Source organism: Rhinolophus ferrumequinum, chromosome 7 (genome assembly GCF_004115265.2).
Source record: "Rhinolophus ferrumequinum isolate MPI-CBG mRhiFer1 chromosome 7, mRhiFer1_v1.p, whole genome shotgun sequence".
Classification (NCBI taxonomy): Eukaryota; Metazoa; Chordata; class Mammalia; order Chiroptera; family Rhinolophidae; genus Rhinolophus; species Rhinolophus ferrumequinum.
In genome coordinates, this window is record NC_046290.1 from 61,161,429 (window position 1) to 61,182,476 (window position 21,048).

The 21,048-nt window shown below is 33.2% G+C and overlaps 1 long non-coding RNA gene across 1 annotated transcript in view; it reads left to right on the top strand.

The window, feature by feature from the left end:
- The window catches only part of LOC117025348 (uncharacterized), a 67,818-nt gene extending 48,678 nt beyond the window's left edge, over positions 1–19,140 (top strand). Inside the window, exon 3 of the long non-coding RNA XR_004423584.1 lies at positions 18,453–19,140. This is a non-coding gene — a long non-coding RNA (uncharacterized LOC117025348). The remainder of the gene's footprint in view (positions 1–18,452) is intronic.
- The last annotated feature ends 1,908 nt before the right edge of the window (positions 19,141–21,048 follow it).

The window sequence follows — 21,048 nt, forward strand, 5'->3', positions numbered from 1 at the left end:
AAAACTATGTGTGATAGGTAGCACGTGTCTGATAAATATTTCTTCTATATTGTTCTAATTTGTTTACATGTTTATATCCTTCTACTAAACTAAGAGTTACTTTAGTACAGAAGACTTGTCTTATTAATTTCCAGGTCTTCTCTCAGGAACCAGAACATAAAACAAATGGCTGAATAATGCTTGTTGTGTATGTTTGCTTATAATAATATAAAATGATTCTATAATATTTTGGAACCCAACTTAATTTGCATTGAGATTGTAAACCAAATACACTTAAGTGAATTCTCAAACCTATTTGCCATGGAAGTTATAGTTTCCTCTTGTTCTGACACGAAGCACTAGAGATGCTGCAGAAATGGACAATTTTTCCAAAAGACTGCCAAGGGTCCTTCTAGGAGGCTACTCAATTTACCATTAAAGTGCCATACTCAACAAGTCATACTTAGGATTAAATAAAAATTTACTATGGGAGGCAGAATGCAATGAAACTAAAGAACTCCCTATTTTGTTTTCTCTTTTCTTTTCTTTTTTTTTTTTTTTAGTCAGCTGGCATTCTGGGAAATTATATTTGGGATGAATCCTTTATCTCTTGAGCCAAGAGAAAATGGCATGCAAATAAATTACTCTTAGTAAAATGCAGCATCAGACGTGCACACGTCATGCAAAAGGATTTTAGTCCTAACCTGATCACTTGCAATGTGAATTACTGTGTACTTTGCATTTAAAGTTTCTTGAAATGTGAAAGGAGATAATGACATAGACCTCTTCACAACATCAGTGTGTCACTTAACTAATTAATACTATAATTATAAAGTACTTAGAAAATATAATGCACTGTACAAATGCCAAGTGTTATTAGAATCATTTGAGTGCTCAGCTCATCTAGATTTACTACTTTAGCAAGGCAAATAATTCTAAACAGTAAGAAAACCTCCACTATACATACTAATTAATCTACTTTAAACATTTATTATGTACTGTAAATATGCCTTGTTAAAATATGCATTTAAGTTAAAGCCACCATTAAAATCATTCCTCAGAAATTGAGTTGCTTGAGGTCTACATAAAATGAATTCTGCTTTGGCCTTTCACAGTGACAGTTTAGATCACATTTATCTTATAAACAATTTCTCTGTTGATTTATTTGTTTACTTGATTGAATGCTGATTATCAGTAATTCAGCTAATACTAAAATTTTTAAATGAAAATAAAAGAAGGGAAATTAGAACACTCTCTTTGTCTATGTAGTGAAAGATTTGAAAAGAAACAATATATTTTTAACTGTCATGCTATTATTTTGTCTAATATCCATTAAGGGAGCTTTTCTAGAAAGGAAATGCCTTAGAATAGAAGATTGAAACATGACCTGTTCTTTCATTAAAAACTTGATTTTGTCGTTGAGTGCCACATTACCTCTTTAAGTTAAATCTGCAGGTCCCGAAGTTGATAGAAGATTAGCAAAGCTGAGCAGGATCTATACTATGTGTGGATTCTTATTGCCACCATACAACAAAAAACAAATCACAATGACTGATTCTCTATGTAGAATGAAGAAATTCCATGAGGATTGTTGTTTTCTTAAATCCACTATTTAAATAAAACAAACAAACAAAAAAAAAACTTGTTCCAAGTAACAGCATTTTACCCACAACAGTCAAAAGCTGAATTCTATATTTAGCTTTTACACTTTATTCTGAAAAATACAGCCTAGGTGGTCAGTTTGACCAATAGCTAAACCGTTTTTTCCCATGAAACTCAAAGTAGAAATGCTATTGGTGAGTATAAAATACATCCTCTGTCTCCCTGTGGGATACTACCTCCGATACTGGTAAGTGTCCTCCTTCTGTCAGGGACCTACATGTTAAGAGTTATAAAATAATAATAATAAACAACTTGAGGCTTTCCTGACTTCCTTCAGACTCACAAGCACTATCAATGAAAATTGTATTAAACCTCTAATTACTCTCCATTTCCTAGTGCAGATTAAGCAACTATCCACACAATTTTTTCATTGAAAACTATAAGTAGGTCAATAAATGAAGCTATCTTTCCACTTATTAACTCTTTTGTAGTAAATATTATCCTGTCACAAAACAATGTACGTCTACAAATGACCACTCATTGGAAATAACCATTCCTCTATAGACATAAAGTGAACTTGCGACTGGAAGCATCAGCATACGCATAAAGACAGCAAACTTCAGAAAATGAAACTGATCATCTTCATATTTTTGGCTCTTGGTCACCAGATGGACCAAGTAATTTCTAGTTTCTAAACTATCACAGTGAAAGAAAAGCAAATTGTCACCATTTGATTTACAAATGAGAAGTATTTTAGAGATTAAAATGCAATGTAGTGAAAAAAATGTATTAGAAAGAAAAATTACATTTTAGGGAAATTAATTGTGATTCTTAAGTAATAGAAGAAACATACTGATGTAATTCTCTTTAAAATATTTCATCGTCATCATGAAACTAAAGTATTCTGAAACAAATTCACGTTTGTCTTTCTCTTTCTGGCTCCTGCCTATCATATTTATCTTCTATATTTATAAAGCTGAGCATACATCAAAAGAGATTTCTCTTGAAACATTAACATATGTAGTATGGCCTACATGTATTTTTCAGGAAATTTCAAAACTTAAGTGCAACCAAAAATCAGCTAATACTAGAAGTTAATTCTTAAGTTCTCTAAGCCATTCCTAGGACTGATCCAAATTACTCTTAATTATTCCTACCTCTAAAAATTTCAGAAAGGTGCATGGCAGGTGCTATTACAGAAGGAAAGGCAATGTGTGAATGTGGACTGGAAAGTGAGGAAGACTAAAATGAAACAGGTCTCAACCTTCTGGAAACTCACTTACTCATATTAAGGCAAAAGTATGAGGTGTGATAATTACATTCTCGAACTCATTCTAGAAAATATGCTGTGTACCTCATTGCTGAATATCACTATCGGATCAATTTTTGCAACGTTTTCATCAGTTCTACTCATTATTGGCTGCCCTGACCTCTCTTCATCAGTGACACATTTTCTCCCTTCAGAAAAACGTTTAATCTGTTTGTATACTGCCATTTTCTTCATGGCATTATCCCCATAAACTTGGACTAGCATGACTCTGATTTCACTTTCACTCTTGTCAAGTTTAACAATAAATTTAATGTTTGTTTGTTGCTCTAACTCAAGCTCAGACATTCTCACGATGGCACACAAAAACACGCAACAACAATAATGAACGCCACTCATTAAGACACTACCACACATCAACACGCACACAGCTGTGAGACACTGATATACCAAGGTTATGAAACTTTACCGAGCTGTTTGAACAGTGGGGTCAATGTAAGCACACAGTGCCAAGTTTCCGAACTTAATTGCTATACCTTGTGTATTTTTATAGCATCACCACTATTCAAAATAGAGTACTGTAAAACTATAAAGAAAATCAGTTTAATGGTTTCCCTTAATTTTTTAGAGTCAACTACAAACAAAATACTGAACAGAACTTTGATTTTTTTCAACAGTACATTAGAAACATGAAAATCATGGAAGGAATGCAAAAATGTCTTTGGGCAAACACCTTTTATTTTACTAACATAGTCTAATTCTACACTTATGATGTAACCAACACAATTTTCAAGGATATTTTCTCTAGGCATGTATTTTGTAAAGAAGAGATAGTGCTGCCTTTTGTACTGTGTTAGTTTTGACTCTGTAGCCCTCTCTTTTTCAATGAAAAGTTGTATAGTCTGGTGCAAAAGTAATTTTTAACCTTTTAAACTTCAATTACTTTTGCACCAACCTAATAAAATGTAAAAATACCTTTTATTCCTCCTTGCATGTATTTCTATAAAATCTACCAAATCCCATTTAACACTTTCTCCAAAAATGAGTGGGAATGACTATAGTTACCCAGTTACATTTGCCAAGAGCTTTAACCTTAAAAATCATATGGTCATATTAATAGATGCAGAAAAAGCATTTAACAAAATCCAGCCACCAATTTTGATAAAAACTTAACAAAGTGGGATAGAGAGATCATATTTCAACATAATAAAGGCCATATATAACACCCATAGCTAACATCATACTCAGTAGGGAAAAGATAAAACCATTCTCATTAAGATCAGGAACAAGACAAGGTTGCCCACTTTTTTCAACATAGTTCTGGAAGTTCTAGCCACAGCAACCAGACAAGAAAAATAAATAGCATCCAAGTTGAAAAGGAGGAAGCAACATTTTCATCATATGCAGATGACATGATACTATATAGAGAGAACCTCAAAGACTCCACCAAAAAACTATTAGAATTGATGACTGAATTTACTAAAGTAGCAGGATACAAAATTAATCTTCAGAAATCAGTTATATGTGCATACACCAATAACAATCTGTCAGAAGGAGAAATTAAGAAAACAATCCCATTTACAATTGCATCAAAAAAATAAAACACTTAGGAATAAATTTAACCAAGGCAGTAAAAGACCTTTACTCAGAAAATTGTAAGACACTGAAGAGAGAAATTTAAAAAGATACAAATAAATGGAAACATATACCATGCTCATGGATAGGAAGAATTAATACGGTAAAATATCCATACTACCTCAGGCAATATGTAGATTCAACACAATCCCTATCAAATTACCAATGACATTTTTCACGGAACTAGAACATATAACCCTAAAATTTGTATGGAACCATAAAAACCCCCGAATAGCCAAGGCAATCTTGAGAAATAAGAACAAAGTGGGGGAATCACTCTACCTGACATCAAATCATACTACAAGGCTATAGTAATCAAAACAATATGGCACTGGCATAAGAACAGACACATAGATCAATTGAACAGACTAGAGAGCCCAAATATAAATACATATCTATATGGTCATTTAATCTATGACAATGGAAGCAAAAATTTATAATTGGGTAAAGACAGTCTATACAATAAATGGTGTTGGGAAAACTGGACAGAGACATGCAAAAAAAAAATGAAGCTGGACCAGCTCCTATGCCATATAAAAAATTCAAAATGGATTAAAGACTAAAAAGTAAGATCCAAAACCATACAACACCTAGAAGAAAATATAAGAAGTAAATTTGCAGACATTACCCTTAGTAATATTTTTATTGATATATACCCTCAGCAAGGGAAACAAAAGAAAAAATAAACACATGGGATTACATCAAACTTAACATTTTTTTCACAGCAAACATCAATAAAACAAAAAGGTATCCTTAATGGGAGAAGATATTTGTCAATAATATATCTGACAAGGGGTTAATATCCAAAATTTATAAAAAAACTCATACAACTCAACACCAAAAACACAAACAACCCAATTAAAATATGGGCAGAGGACATGAAGAGACATTTCTCTAAAGAGCACATACAGATGGACAACAGATATAGTTTTAAAAAAATGCTCAACCTCACTAATCATTAGAGAAATGAAAATTAAAAACCACAATGAGATACCACTTCACTCTTGTCAGAATGGCTTCATCAATAAATCAACAAACAAGTGCTGGTAAGGATGTGGAGAAAAGGGAACTCTCATGCATTGCTGGTGGGATTGCAGATTGGTGCAGCCACTATAGAAAACAGTATTGAGGTTCCTCAAAAAATTGAAAATGGAACTACCTTATGACCCAGCAATTCCACTCTTGGGTATCTATCCAGAGAAATTCAAAACACTAATTCGAAAAAATATCACCCCTATGTTTACTGCAGCACTATTCACAATAGCCAAGATGTGGAAACAACTGAAATCCCCACCAGTAGACAACTGGATAAAGAAACTGTGGTACATTTATACGATGGATACTACTCAGCCATAAAGAAGAACGAAATCTTACCATTTGCAACAACATGAATGGACCTAGAGAATATTATGCTAAGTGAAATAAGTCAGATGGAGGAAGATAAATACCAAATGATCTCACTTGTATGTATAATCTAAAGAACAGAATAAATGAGCGAACTAAACAGATATAGACTCAGAGATATAGAGGAAAAAACTGGCGGTTGCTAGATGGGAGGGCGATGGGGATATAGGAGAAGGTAAAGAGATTAGAAAGTACAAATTAGTAGTCACAATACTGCCATGGGGATTTGAAAGACAGTTTGGGTAATATAATCAATAATGCTGTAAAGATTTTGTTGGGTGTCAGATGGGCACTTGTCTTATTAGGGAGAGGACTTCATGGACTGTGTAGATGCCTGACCACTGCAGTGTACACCTGAAGTTGAACCTGAATAATATTGAATATCAACTACAATATATACAGAGGATGTCAAAAATGCATACACATTTTAAGAAAGGAAAACTGTATTAAAATTGCAATACTCAATATACACCAATTTAAAAAAGATGAATACAAGTCACATTTGACTTCTGCAATTACAAGAGGTACTGAAAATTGTTACCATGAGCATCCAGACACTTCTGATTATGTCGAACTACTGTTTGAGCAACATTGACCAAAATATCCACTTGTATACGTTTTTTTGGCATATCCTGTGAATATATGTGTGTGTGTGTGTGTGTGTGTGTGTGTATACACACACACACACACATATATATACACATATATATATACACACACATATATATTTATGTGTGTGTGTGTGTGTGTGTGTGTGTGTGTGTATTCACAGGATGTGGAGTGCAGACAGCACAGGGAACAGAGTTAATGGAATTGTAACAGCTATATATGATATCAGAAGGGTAGTAAATTGGGGGAGGGGGGTTATCACTTTGTGAAGGATGTAAATGTCTAAGTATTATGTTGTTGTGTACACCTGAAACTTATAATAATAATAAAAAAAGAGCTATAACCTTTACTGGATTTTCAGTCCCATTGCAATAACAAGTGAAATAAGAGACTCAATTTTTTTTTAGAGACTCGACCTGACTTCATTCTGGTCTGGCACCTAGTGAATGATAAAGTATCATGTGAATGATTTATGCTGTTTAAATCAGGATCCTCTAGAGTAACGGAATACATATGAGTAATAACATTAATAATAATAAATATAATTTTGCAGCTTTTTCACAATATGTTAATTCAATATAAGTTGGTGTTTAATCCCCCCAAATCCTGCATATTATTATCCTAATTTTCTTTCCAGTTTTGTTGAGATAAAATTGTATATAGCATTGCATAAGTTTAAGGCATATAACAGTGATTTGATACATGTATATATTGCAAAATGATTCCAATAATAAATTTAGGTAACACATTCATTACCTCACAATAGTTACATAATTTTTCTTCTTATGAGAATATTTAAAATCTATTCTCATAGCAACTTTCAAATATACAATACAGTATTGTTAAGTGTAGTCACCAAGCTGTACATTACTTCTCCAGAACTTATTTATAACTGGAGTTTGTATCTTTTAACCACCCTCACCCATTTCCCCTACCATCATGTCGGGCAACCATTAATCTATTCTCTGCTTCTACGATTTTGGGTTTTTCAGGTTCCATATAAAACTGAGATCATAGAGTATTTCTCTTTCTGTCTGACTTATTTTACCTTGCGCAATGCCCTCAAGGTTTATCTATGTTGCTGCAAATGACAAGATTTCCTTCTCTTTTATGGCTGAATAATATTCCATTTGAACACATGTGCCCCATTTTCTATATTCATCTGTCAATGGACACAGGTTATTTCCATGTCTTGACTATTATAAATAATACTGCAATGAATATGGAGGTTCAGATATCTCTTTTAGACAGTGATTTAATATCCTTTAGATACATACCCAGAAGTGGGTGCTGGATAATATGGTAGCTCTATTTTTAGTTTTTTGAGGCACTTCCATACTGTTTTCCATAGTAGCTATACCAATTTCCATTCCCACTAACAATGCATGAGGGTTCCCTTTTCTCCATATCCTAGCAACATTTGTTATCGTTTGTCTTTTTAATAATAACCATTCTAACATGTGTGAGGTGATGTCTTATTGTGGTTTTGATTTGCATTTCTCTAATGATTAGTGATATTGAGCACCTTTTCACGTACCTGTTGGCCATTTCAATATGTATCTTGGAAAAATGTCTATTCAGGTTCTCTGCCTATTTTTTAATTGTGTTATTTGTTCTTCTTCTTGTTTTTTACAATTGAGTTATATGACTTCCTCATATATTTTGGATATAAATCCTTTATCAAATATATGGTTTGCATCCAGACTTTGGATGAGTCTATTTGTGCAAAATACTCAGCTTGCTATAAGATTGTCGGGTAGACTTCTTACAAAGTATTAAATGAAGCAAAAGACACATTAGATAAAATTCTTTGTATATTATTGATTTTAGAACTATCCCAAAAACTCATATAAATACTGGAAGATGGTGCAAATTTGGTGATGCAATACAGAGAACTATGTCTAAAGGAGATTACTGTTTTATTCCAGAAAGGATAGCTAAGGAATTTATATGTGAAGCATATTAGAGAATATTAGGTAAAATCTTGTTGAACTTCAGAAACAATGTAGAAGTATATAGATTTATTAGAACTAATACTGGTAAAACAGATGGAGTAATATTGGGATGAATATCCCATCAATCATGAAATGTTTAGCCAACAATGTTATTTAGTGGAATTGAGTCCCTTTTTTAAATCATTAGCATAAACATTTAGAAAGCCTATTCCATAAATTCCCCAGTGGTTAAAAGGCTATTCCTCAGGAACACACATTTTATTTTGTTGGAAAATCCATGTTCCAGAGTGTTGGCAGTATATAAGAAAGGGGTCTCCTAGAACAATTATTTAGTAGATAGGGGCAAAATGAGACCATAATCCTACTCTAATCCAATCTTTAAAAAGCAAGTTTCCAAAGAATTTCTGAACCAAATACTTCTAATTTGATTAAAGAGATCATAATAAAGATTCTTCCTCCTCCTCCTTTTCCTCCTCCTCCTTCTCCTCTTCCTCCTCTTCCTCTTCCGCCTCCTTCTTTGCCTTTAAATCTAACAATAATCATTCTGGGTCATAGGTATAATGGCTACTGGTTGTTCTTTCCCCCAAATACTTGAGGTCCGAAAATAGAACATGGCCAAGGGAAAGCTGATCCTTTCTGCCGATATTTAGGCCAAGGGTACTCATGTTTAACCCTCAAAGAAACAAGAGAAAATAAGCTTTCTCTACTAGAGACATTCTCACTTAATATTTTGATGAAAATAAACAAATAATAACCTTCTTCCTCTGGAGACTGAAGAGACATCTCTAAATCTCTCACTCCACCATGCCTTTGTCCTCCCCCAGATTAAGGAGTTCTTTGTGCTAATGTCAAAGCAAGATGACTTAGAGACTATGAACATCACTCATGATCAGTTCCTGCCAGAAACACTAGTGTATCTCCTTGATTCTGCCTTAAGCTTGCTTCCTTATGTGAAAGTCACTCCAGAATCTTTATTCTACTCCTGCAATATTTTAGTTATGGGAGAACCAATAAACTAATTAGTTCAGAAACAATCTGAGCCAGGAAAAAATCTGACTTAAAAAAAAAATCAGCAAATACTTGAGTATGTAATGCTGTATGCAGAAATATGGATAGCTAAATCTATAATAAGAGACAACCTATAATTGAATATTCCAAGTCCTTATGGTGGATAGTTTTCCAATAATATGAAGATATACTCTCTACTCTTTCTTTTTTCTTGTCTTTGTTTCTATATTACATTTTGAAGGTGACTCTAGAAGGCTTCTCTTTTTTTAATTAAAGCAACAAAAACCTCCAAACTTTTGTTCTTGATAATTCTAACATTGTCGGTATGTAGCATGCTGTTCACATTCCACAAAATGAAGTTTTCCTTCTCATAGGAACAATGCATTTTAAGGCTAAGTTTTGCCAGAGATTCCGATGTGTAACTCAGAACTCAAAAGATTTAAAGATGTGAAATCAAAACCAATAGCTCGTAAAAAGGATAAAAGTTACATAAAAACTTAAACCACAGAAAAGTATTATTAAACTTTCAACTTAAAATTTGGAAATGAAACAACTTGATATCTACATTAAGAGAAGTATAATTAATAAAATATTTCTTTCAAGTTTTAATTATTGGCCACTTAAAATAATTTGATTTCATATATTAAAAGAAAAAGTAACAGATTCTAAATAGAGGCTTCATAAATGAGCATACGTTCATCCTCATAAAACATGAAGATAGTACTACTACTACTTTTGCAGTAATTTCCATATAGAATTCAATAATCAGAGGTTTTTGTTTTATTTTGTATTAAGCACAAAATATAGGATTATGTGAAATTGAAAACATCTGGATATATGTTGTTATTATTACTTGTAAAATTTAAATCAAATTTTTCTACTAGTATAGATAAAATAATACACAATATCAGTCATTATTATTGAATCTAATATTTGTAATTTTGTGGGCAAAATAAAATCAAATTATAAAACTCAGAGTCTGTTTTCGATAGGATTATCCTAAAAGCATTGAAGAAGTTGGTTTAAAATTTTAAACTTAGAATTCGAATATACTGCATGGATTGCCTATATCAATCAGATACAAAACAGATACTAAATTTTTTCTATCATTGCTGTCTTCATATTACACATTGTTTTACAAAAACTTATCTTTCAAAAATATTTATGAATTAAGTTATTCTCTATTACAATCACATTACATACTTCATGTGATATAATTTCTTATTTGATACCTAAAAATCTTTAAATTGAGCTTAGGTGTTTTAATTGGGTTGATTCTTTTCTACAAATAATGGAGCTATAATAAAGTTTTTTTTAAAGTAAGCAATTTTAAAAACCAAGAACTAACTATATGAAACATAAATTACCAAACATTTTTATATAACTTAAAGTATAAAGATCTAATACAATTTATCTACTCATGCCATATAAAAATGGCTTTAAAGAATATACACATATACAAACCATTTTTATAAGATAAGGTTAATGACTAAAAAAACAGTTGACTTTTTTTTTATTTTTTAGTAGATTTCCACCACAGCCACAAATAATGAATACTTAATGAGAACAATGACTGAAATTTAGTAAAAATTCTGAGACTCACAATCTTGAAGCTATTTTGTCTCATTATCCTGGTCCTTATAATCAATGTACACTAAAAGTATACTACTATGTTACATAGTTCTCAAATAGGCCATTTGCTCTCTTTACCCAAGTGTCCACTCAAAATCTAACTTTCGTTACCTAACACAGTAATATTTATTCTCTTCTCCCTGGATTCTGCTCTATTCCCAGCAACAGGAATAATCTTCCTCACGTACCACTTGCAATATCTCATTCCCTATTTAGGGATGACAGTCCCCCTATATATCTGTAATATTACTAGGAAAACCCTAAAAAGTTCTAAAGAGAGGAATTTAAATGCGTATAAAGACATAAATATTCTGGCATTGACTGATTCATTCATTCATCTGATATTAACCAAGTACTTATGTGCCAGGTACAGGGACAGTTGCTGTGAAAGCTGCTAACAATAAAGAAGTGATGAGGCAATCCCAGATCATTTCCCTCAGGTAGTTTACACCTTCATGGAAGAGACAGACAATAAGTAAACGTATAAACGATCTGGATAATAGTTAACTCAGCCAAAGACTGCCAGCAGTTCAGTAAATTCTGTCTATTACTTGTTGCAAGGAGAGAGAACACTCACCTCGGGAACTGTGCTGTATCTCAATAAGAACGTTAGAAAAACCCTGTTATAGCATTTGAGCTCTGGTTGGGTAACATTGGGAAGAGTTTAGGGGCCAATTGGGTGTTGTTATAAAGAAGGGACGATTCTGTGATTTGATATCTCCATAAACAGCATCAACAGAGAAAGCAGATTAAGGCAAAGCTATAGCTGTAACTGGTAGTAGTAGTCACTCATTTAGTGAGAGGGAGATGGTTTTTCTTTTCTGGGTTGCACAATAACCTTGTTAATGTGAATGTTCTATGACATTACTCCTAGCAGGAGAATAACATTGCTTAGCTGTAAAAGTGAGATCAGTTTCTAATAATGTTGAGCCTGGGTTTGAGTGTCATATCAGATCCCAGACATCAAAGGTTGCTTCTCTTTTTGTTACAGATTATTCAGAAAATAAACAGAATAAGGTAATCAATATCACCAGGATTAATTTACGTAGTGTGGCCAAAGAAGACCTCTTTGTGAAGATGACATTAAGCTAAGACCCTAGACATAATGATATGAAGAACTGAGAACCAGAAAGAAGCACAAGTCTGGAAAAAAAGTAACTGCCAGGGAGAATGGCACATGACTGAAACCGGAGATACGGGGCCATATAGATTATAGTAAGGGATTTACATTTTATTTTAAGAGCAATGGGAAGCACTAAAAGGCTGTATGTAAGTGTGCGTGTATTAGTTAGTGCCTTCATGCTAGGCCCAAACTCAGGTATTTGAGTGTTATAGGCTGAATTGTATCCCCCCCAAATTTATATGTTGAAGTGCTAAACCCCAATACCTCAGAATGTGATTGTATTTGGAGCTAGGACCTTTAAAGAGATAATCACATTGAAATGAGGCCACTAAGGTGGGGCCTACTTCAATATGACTGGTGTTCTTATAAGAAGAGGAAATTAAGCTATAAACAGGTCCAGAGGGAAGACCTTGTGAAGACTCAAGAAAAAGATGGCTATCCTTATAAGCCAAGGAGAGAGACTTCAGAAGAAATCAGTACTGTTGACACTTGATCTCAGATTTCCAGCCTCCAGAATTGTGAGAAAATAAATTTCTGTTGTTTAAACCACTCAGTCTGTGGTGTTTTGTTACAGCTGTCCTACAAACTAATGACCAGCACAGTATCCTTCAATGCCCAAAGCAATGAAATTGATACTAAATGTCCATCCGTTGAATCAATGTTTATTTTTGCTTGAAAAATAAAAGGTATTATAGTTAGTGGCACCAAGAATATTCACTTCTCTGAGCTTCAAATCTATAGTGAGGAGTTAGCACTCAAAAGTGACTATAACTCTTCTAACTCTAAAGTCATAAGATTTATCATTGGGGGCCACTGGAATGAATTTACAACTATGTGTTTATGTCTTTTGTATAAAGAGTTCAAAATACTTCAAAAACATTTTCATATCAATTCTCATGGCATCCTGTGAAGGCAAGTAGGTGGGAAATATTGTCATTCTTATTTGACATTTCTATCCACCTACTCACTTGATTATAAGATCATTTTAACTGAATATATAATTTTTTCAGGGAAAAGATACATGCCCAAGGAAAAAAATGATGTTCACAAGAAAAATAGTATAATTTTGCACTATGATCACTGCCATGCGCTGAATGACCTCAATATTTGTAATATATACAGTGACCCATGGGATTTTAATTTAGGTATTATTTCTCTTTCCTTTTTATATTCCCTTGGGGGAAAAAAAGAAAGGATATTAACAAAATGGCAGCTATATATTTTTCGGTAGCACCAAACTGAGGATAATTGTTCTATTTTATGTACATATTCAGAACACAGTGCTTGTTACATTTTTAATGAGGGTATTGAAATAGTTGGAATCCAAAAAGCTAAAAATATCAATTATTCTTATTTTTTTTTATTTAAGTAAAGTGTCAGCACAGATGACTTCTCAGATAATAAGAAATAGACTACTATCAGGAATGTCCATTTTAAACAAAAATACAATTTCAACATTTCTAATACTGAAGAACAAAATCACTACCCCTCAACTGAATAGGTTGGTACAAAAGTAATTGCAGGTTAAGGCTAAAATTAATTGCAAAAACTGTGCTTATTTTTGCACCAACCTAATATATCTCTCCCACTTTGAGAGGATACAGACAAACATCCCTAACTTGTGGTCCTTCCTTACTTCAACAGCTTTATCTCATATCACTCTCCTTCATAGTTCCTGTGCTTTAGATTCACTGAATTCCACACATGTGTTTATTTATTCATTCAATAAATATTGACTCAACATTGTAAGGCATGGAGATAAATTATTAAATAAGACTCAATAAGGTCTCTTCCTTCATGAACTATACCTGTAATACGGAAACAAGTAAACAAATAAACAAAACAGTTCTATATTGTCATAGATGCTTCAGGGATAATGAGCAGTGACATGTATTGAGGTAAGTGGACAGAGAGGACTTCTTTCGAAATGGTGGTTGAGAAAAGCCTGACAAGGTGAAATTTTGCTAAGATCTTAAGAAAATGGATTAGCTATTTAAAAAGTTGAATTAACATTTTTTTAAATTAAAGTTTATTGGGGTGACAATTGTTAGTAAAGTTATATAGATTTCAGGTGTACAATTCTGTAATACATCACCTATATATCACATTGTGTGTTCACCACCCAGAGTCAGTTCTCTTTCCATCACCATATATTGGATCCCCTTTACTCTCATCTACCACCCTCCTCCCCCTTACCCTCTGGTAACCACTAAACTATTGTCTGTGTCTATGAGTTTTTGTTTCTTCATTTGTTTGTTTCATTCTTTTGTTGTTTTCAGTTTTATATACTACATATCAGTGAAATCATATGGTTCTGTATTTATTCTGTCTGACTTATTTCGCTTAGCATTATAATCTCAAGACCAATCTATGTTGTCGCAAATGGTACTATTTCATCTTTTCTTACGGCTGAAAAGTATTCCATTGTGTATATACACCACAACTTCTTTATTTATTCATCTATCGAAGGACACTTTAATTGTTTGCATGACTTGGCCACCATAAATAAAGCTTCAGTGAACATCGGATCACATTTTTCTTTATGGGTAAATGTTTTAGATTTTTTGGGTAGATACCCAGGAGAAGGATTGCTGGGTTATATGGTAATTCTATCCTTAATTTTTTGAGAAACCTCCACACTGCCTTCCACAGTGGCTGCACCAGTCTGCATTCCCACTAACAGTGTATGAGGGTTCCTTTTTCTCCACAGACTCTCCAACACTTGTTACTATTTGTCTTGTTGACGATAGCCATTCTAACTAGTGTGATGTGACATCTCATTGCGATTTTTATTTGCATTTCTCTGATGATTAGTCATGTTGAGCATTTTTTTCATATGTCTATTGGCCATTTGTATGTCCTCTTTGGAGCAATGCCTCTTCAGGTCCTCTGTCTATTTTTTAATTGGATTGTTTGCTTTTCTGTTGTTGAGTTGTATGAGTTCCTTATTTTATTTTGGATATTAGCCTTTTATTGGAGGTGTTCTTTGCAAATATCTTCTCCCATTCAGTTGGTTGCCTCTTTGTCAATGGTTTCTTTTGCTGTGTAGAAGCTTTTTTTTTTTTTGATACAGTCTCATTCATTTATTTTAGCTTTTACTTCCCATGTCTTTGGAGACAATTCATAAAATACTCTTTGAACCCAAGGTCCATGAGTTTGGTACCTATATTTTCTTCTATGCAGTTCATTGTCTCAGGTCTTATGTTTAGGTCTTTGATCCATTTTGAGTTAATTTTGGTACATGGTGACAGATAGAGGAGAAACAACTGCAAATTTCAAGAATATAATGCTGCAGTGACAGAAATGGGTAATCAGGACTGTTAACAACAATAGTAGGGCCCAGTGAAAAATGGAAATGCTATGCCCCTCATTTAAAAATTATTAAAAATTTCAAGATGGTGACAGCAGAGCATTAAATTAAGTGCTGCACCATTTTCTCTCTCACTTCCATGCTTTTGCAAGTCTGGAATAAAGCTCACCCTCCACTCTGACTTATCATTACAACGAGTGCCAGGGAGATAAAGACCAAGTCTGACTTATTTGCCCCAGCTCTTAGTCCATAGTAACTTTGCAATTACATAGTGAATTAGCTAATCAGTGCTCTGAGGAGTAGTAATTCCATCATGTGGTAAGTGACAATGTGAAAGTTTTTGGAACAAAATATAGTCAAAACTGGAAATTTTTATATTATGAAGTTGTGCTTAATAAATAGCTTATCAAAAGAGGAAATTTTACCTTGCCACATTTTTGTATCTGATAAGCACGGATAGCATCAAATACCATACTGATTCTAAACAAATGCCAAGATCTCTAGATAGTTCTAGTGATCATTGTCTTAGCTCTTTTTATCGAAGAATAGGGCAGTGAGTAATTAACAGAAGCTTGTAAAAATATATTCCGTAAGTATCCTAAAAGTTATTAAACTATGATGACAGATCACCAACCTAATTTAACATTTTTCATGTAATTTGGTTAACCAGAGAAATTCAAGTCACTTAGAAGATCTGCTAAAAATTACAGTGAGTTTAAAGAATACCCAAATCATTCTTCTTGTGATTTGCACAAATAATTTAGATGATTCAATGTTTGTGACATAAACTATGTCATTCTTCAGTAATATCACTACTAACACAGATTGTCACTTACTTACCTAAAGGAATTAGCCCCCTACATTGCCTTCAAAATAAGAAATGTAAAGAAAAGTAAATATGGTTTATTCAATATGTGGAATTCTAGCTGCTCACAGATACTACAAAGAGGGCTTAAATTCAGGTAATAATTTGGGACTGTGATTCCCAAACATGCCTGAGAATATCACTTGAGATTCTTTATTAAAAATATTCCGATTCCCTACCCCTACCCAGCGAATTCATTTTCAACATGTACAAAATGTGTACCAGGGAACATATTTTTAAAAACGAATTTAACATAATGTTTATGTTTGGGCAATTTGGAAGAAAAAACCTTTCAAACGTGCTAAAGCCGATCACATGTTGAAAGAGGACTGATATGAACGTACATGTTAATCTGTATCTGACTTTTCAAAAAGATTTTTAAAATATCTATTAGAAAAATTAGAATAAACTTTGCTTTCTTTGATAAGATAGCTTTACTAATAGGCAAAATTAGTTTGTATTTAGCAGTGTCTTACTTTTTTATATAGTTGTTTGCCTTACCTTTGGCCAAAGTTAACCAAGTTAAAATTTCTGTGAATCTGTGTCTTTCCTGGATGAACGATAGCCTATATTCAAAATTCTCCTTCCATACCAGACTGGAAATGCTCTCTGGACGTGGAAGTAGGTTTAGACATGCACCGTGTAAGCCACATGAGAAAAAAAAAAAAAAAAAAAACTCACCATTACTTGGAAATAAGCTAACTCCATGAATCTTTTCACAAACATTCAAAAATGTTTGTGAAATGTTGCACAAACATTTTTGAATTACCCAAAATGTATGTAAGAGTATTTAAAAAGCAAACATTATCTGTGTTGCTCTCCTTTCTTGTTCTCACTGGTCATTTCCACCGTCAGTGTGCCCAGCTGGGATCACACATATGTATTCTGATTACTCAAAATATAAAGTTGGCATGGTTGAGTAGGCATAAATGACATTCATCTGCCTTCCATAAACATAGTCTAACAACACTTAACTTCAAATCTTTCTTATGAATGCATATTACTAAGAAGTAGAATCTGGTTCATTATGCACCTTACTTTTCATTTTGTGAAAAGTTCCAACAGAATCATTTCCAATACACTTCCGCTAAACTCCTAGCATCCTAGGCACACATTTGGACAATATTTGGAAGAACCACACAGTAAGAATAATTAGTTTTCAATTTATAGGCATCCATTATTTGTGGGAAAGGAGCCAGAATAAACCCCCAAACTATAAACCTCATTCTTGTAATATTCTCCCAAGTGCCAATTCAGGCAGTAATCACAAAACTTCATTAGGTAGATTCAACCTATGTCTAATATTTTATAGTAAAAGCTGACTGAAATTAAGTGATTTGTCATGAAACAATTATTAGTGAATCTACTATTTATGACTCAAAAGTCCTGAGTTTCCAGCAACTGCATACATTTTTTTTTTTACTTTTTGTATAAATCTGCTACTGGTGGTATTGTTACTGACCTTCTGCAGTGAAATCAATGTGTTTAACCTTAAAAGACTGACAACCTGATCTTGTTTCCCTCCCAGACTTTGCACTTTTGAAAATATACTATAAGGTTCTTCCACGGCTTCTTTTCCCTCCACTATAGAATCCTTTTCCCATCAGTCTACTTCTTGGGAATATTAATGGCATAATATTATTACAGTTACTGCCTTTTTTTTTAAATGCAGATCTCCAGGTTTAGCAATTGCAGATTGGATTTGAAGAGAAGATTCCAATGCAGTAATGCTGCCAAAAGACAGCTCCTTCACTGATTTAGAATCAGTGAAATGTGTGACAGGAAAGACTATGTGTTGGCAATAGGGCTTGATACATGTTTCAAGAACAAAATTGAAACTATCTTCCCATGGTTTGCAGCTATAGATCACTAAAAGATCTTCTCATAAGCAAAAGGCTGCAGGCCCTGCCTTCTCCTTCATCCTCTCTCAGGGTGGAGACATAGATTTCAAAATTAGATGTGTCAAAGCTTTCACAATTCATTGCTAAAGCACATGCCTAAAACTGTCTCTTATTGAAAAAATATATTAATTATATTTCTGCCTTTTTATCATGTAAATTTAGAGCTCATGAAAGGAACCAGATGGACAGCTTTTGGAAATGAATCCTTCCTTTGATTAAAAGACAAGAAATAAAGTTTCTACATGCTCCATCTCTGAAAATCTCCCTCCTGAAACTTCAGCAGCGTTGAAACAGTTGGAAATTGTGAATGCCAAGATTGTGCTGTGTGTATGTATATCGAAGCGAATAATTATTAGTGCCAACAACAATCTAAGTTTTCTAGTAAATATAACACTTATTGAATTTTTCGACCTTTAAAGAAGAAAGCACTTTACTTCATTAAACAACATTCTATATATCATGAGTTCAAACATTTTAAAAATTAAGAGAGTACATACTAACATTTCAATTGTAATTCTTCCTTTTTTGAAACATCTTACTCATCAGATTGAAGTTATTTTTCAATAATTTTGGTAACTAGATAACTCTTTTGACTAGAAATATGTACTTATTGATTTTTCTTCTTTTATGAAATAAATATTTATTAAACTCTCCTTCTATCTCTGCCCTACTATAAGATGGTGATTCAGTGGTAAATAGAAAGACACTATTCGTACTCTGAAGGCATTGTCATTCTAGTAGAAAAGGCCAAAAGCCAATAATAGTGCAAGTGCAAAATGCTAAAATATCAAAATAAAAAGATAATTGACTCAGCTTTCGGGGTCAGAGAGTATGAAAAAGGTAGACATAGGAATTTGGCATCTCGCAAGCAGTTGACTCAACTAATTCAGTTCACATAATGGTGGATGGTGAGATTTGGTTCTAAGTGAGCTGGGAGAATGTGTTTCATACTAAAACTTAGAAGTTCATAGCTTTGTTCCTGTGGCTCTGGTGCTAAAATATTACTGCTGGCTATCTGGAAAAATAAATAAGTGAATAAGTACATAAATGTGTTATAAATAAGCTGTAGTAAGGAAGCCCATCAAGGGCTAAGAGGAATGCAGGATATCTGTTAACAATATGTTAATATTTAAAAAATTGCTCATGGCTTGCAATTTGCTCAGGAGCATGGTTTCTATTTCATCCTTCTTCTTTTCCCAATCACATTGGCTTTGGGGTACAGTCTACCCAGGAGACGAATGCAAAAATAAAATCAAAGACTGGGCTTAAATTAACGTCTTAATTTATTGATTTTACAATGAAGTAGAACTACTGGCATTATAAATCCTATTGGTTTATCTTATTTGATAGCTTAGTTAAATCTAGCGCTTTACTTTCAGGTATTGAAAAAATACTAAAATTGTCTATTTGGTGATAGTCTCTCTGTGCTTCCTCCAGAAACTGTAAACTGAAAGTTTTTACTTGGTTACTGCTATCTGGTTTATAGTAAGTCTCAAACCTTAGTTCTCAAGTGTTAGCTTTAATGGAGGCTTAAAATAAAATGAATTATATATGCATATTATACAGTACTCAGTCTGAGTTTTATTTCTTAAGTATCACTTTTTCTAGATTGATATAACTTCTATCAATAGTGATTTGATATGTAAAACATTAAAATGATTTATTTCTTATGTGAAGAAATTACACTGCCCACTAACAGGATGAGATTTTCATTCTGAAGAAAATTTCACAAAATGTTTCTCCAGCTGAATTGATTTTCATGGTGTTAAGTATAGAAAAATATACTTACTTCCTTTGGACTAATTTCACTAGCATCATCTAGGGACTGCACACCTCTAAAATGTTGTTTATTTTCTGCAGAGCCTTTCTTTCTTACACCAACTGCCTTGGAAGATCTGTGAGAGTAGGTACCTTTGCTATCTTGTTCGTCACTATCTTCCAAACACTTACAAAGCCTGGCTCATAATAATCATCATATATTTATTATTTGAATGAATGGTGGGTAAATGCATAAGTGAAGTGTTTGTAACCATAGAATCTGGAGTCATTACTCTATGCTTTCATTATGAAGAGCTTTAAATGAACAGGACATTTTTTGTAAGGTTGATGAAAATTCATATTTTTCATTGTGCTTTGACATGTAACAGTATGCCCAATATTTTCATTTTATCCTCAGAGTCATTCTGTGAAGAAAGCAGTCTACATTTTATCCCTTTTTATGAAAGGTAAAACTTAAATCTGTTTAGGTTGATGAAAATCTGAGAGCATAAGACTACTGAAACAACAGATTGGAAATCAGTGGAGTCTTTGGGGAGATTTAGTGTTGTGCGTAAGGACTGGACTGGAGAACTGACCAGAGTGAATCTTGGCCCTGGCTTTTACAAATGGGAGCCCTTGGCTGAGTTATCTCAGCTTTTGGTGCTTCAATGGACTCATCACAGAGTTATTATGAGAGTCAAAGGAGTCAACATTTGTAAATTGCTTAGAATAGTGCCTAGCAAGTAGAAAACACTCAATAGATATCAGCATTTATTATTTCAAGCTGAGAGTCCTTCCTACCCTGGGCTGGAAAGAACGTGTTTTCTTCAAAATTTTCTTTAAAATTTATCTTCAAATGCATATACATATTTTATGATGCATTTTAAATCATGGCAACATGTGCATTCTCAAATGTTATATTTAAGCACTGTAATTCTAATCTTTCATTTTATATGTATAGTTTTATTATATCTATCATAATTCATACGGATTTCTAAGT